This window comes from Echinops telfairi, unplaced genomic scaffold, assembly GCF_000313985.2.
Source record: "Echinops telfairi isolate 266 unplaced genomic scaffold, ASM31398v2 ScPeMD7_1;HRSCAF=3_0, whole genome shotgun sequence".
Classification (NCBI taxonomy): domain Eukaryota; kingdom Metazoa; phylum Chordata; class Mammalia; order Afrosoricida; family Tenrecidae; genus Echinops; species Echinops telfairi.
This window is the reverse complement of record NW_022103896.1, coordinates 6,707,299-6,709,052: the sequence shown is the minus strand read 5'-3', so window position 1 is coordinate 6,709,052 and position 1,754 is coordinate 6,707,299.

Genomic DNA, 1,754 nt, shown 5'->3' with positions numbered 1-1,754 from the left:
ACCAAGGGCTCAAGTAGAAAGAACATGCTTTGAAAACGTTGATGGCAACCTTTGTACAAATGTGCTGGACACAATGGATGCATGGACTGTTATCACAGCTGTAAGATCCCCCGATAAAATGATTTTAAAGATTGCTGTGGCAACGATGACTATACAACCCTACTCGAGGGGACTGGATAGCAGAATGGTAGGCGAATGATGCCTTGGATGGTGTAAGACACGGCAGGAAAAAAAAGGAATAACAATAATAATACTTAATATAATTACAAAGGTTCCTGAGGGATAGGGTGGAGGAAGGCCGGAATATAGGGGAGCTGATACCAAAGCATGCAAGAAGAAAGAAAATGTTTTGAAAATGATCCTGCGGCAATTGTACAGCCATGCTTAATCCGATCGAACTATGGATTGATATAATAGCTGTAAGAGCTCCCAGTAAAATGGAAAGACCGCGATGAATTGTAACAAGCTCAGCGGCAACAGGTGAGGTTTTTAATGCCTTAAAAAATGTTTTGGACTTTGGCATGTGGTCCCTAAAATCAAGGACATGATTTTACACAGCCCACAGCATCAGCCTCAGAGCCAGGAGATTCGCAGGGACACAATGTCCCAATAGTAGCAGTGTGGGCCTCGCTCAGGCACGGCGGTCCTGTTCCCTCTCTGGTCCCCTTTCACCTGACTCACGTGCTTTCTGAAGAGTGCAAGCCGATGACTATGCAGACCAGTGGTTCTCAACCCGTGGGTCGGGACCCCTTTAGGGGTGGAACGACCCTTTCACAGGGGTCGCCCGATTCATAACAGCAGCAAAATGACAGCTATGAAGTAGCAATGAAAATAATTTTATGGTTGGGGAGTCACCACGACACAGGGAACTGTGTTAAAGGGTTGCGGCCTGAGGAAGGTTGAGAACCACTGTAGACGGTTCCTCAGTGTCTCTGATGTCTCCTTGGGCGGGGACTGGGGGCAGAAAGATCACGGGAGGATATTGTCACTGTTCTTGGTGCTCCTATCAGAAGGAACACGACCCTGGTGTTGGCCCCCAAGATTGTTGGCTTTGATGCCTTGGTTAAGGCTGGGCTGCCGCAGCTGTTGGCCACACGGCTCCTTCTACAAGTGTTCTGACCCTCCTGAAACATGGGCTCACTGGCCTCCAGGGGCAGCACCATGTGGACTGCCCGGCCCTGAGAGCTGTCAGCACCCTGCCCTGTTTCCACTGACCTTGCAGCCACGCGACTCTGCACCCACCGGCCTGTGGTCTCCCTGCTTCCCGCTTCACCTTTCCACGCCACTGGTCTGCGGTTACACGAGTCCCAAGAGGGCCCAGCAGGCATCAGACTTACAGACTTGAGTTGGATTGGGCAGGGAAGCCTTCTGCATATATAATTATTTCTCCATAAAGCTCTTTCTTACCCATAAGTGAGTGCCATTGGATTTGTTTCTCTAGACAACCCAGCCTAACCCGTTTCCTAATGATCAGAAAGGCCACCTAATCTTTCATCTGGGTGAGATTCCATCCAAGAATTGAGGTCAGAGGTGGTTAGGTGAACCACCGCACAGTGATTCAGGAAAATCACTCCTTTGTGGCAAACACAGAGGGCAACTTCAAATGAAAACAACAACAACAACAGTTATCCAGCGTTAAATACTCAGGCACCACAAATATTTACATTCCCAAGCTCACTCGTCAATGACGCTGGGTGTCATTAAAATACAATTGGAGGGGTGGGTGGGGAAGGGGCAGCAGGGGTGTGTGTGTG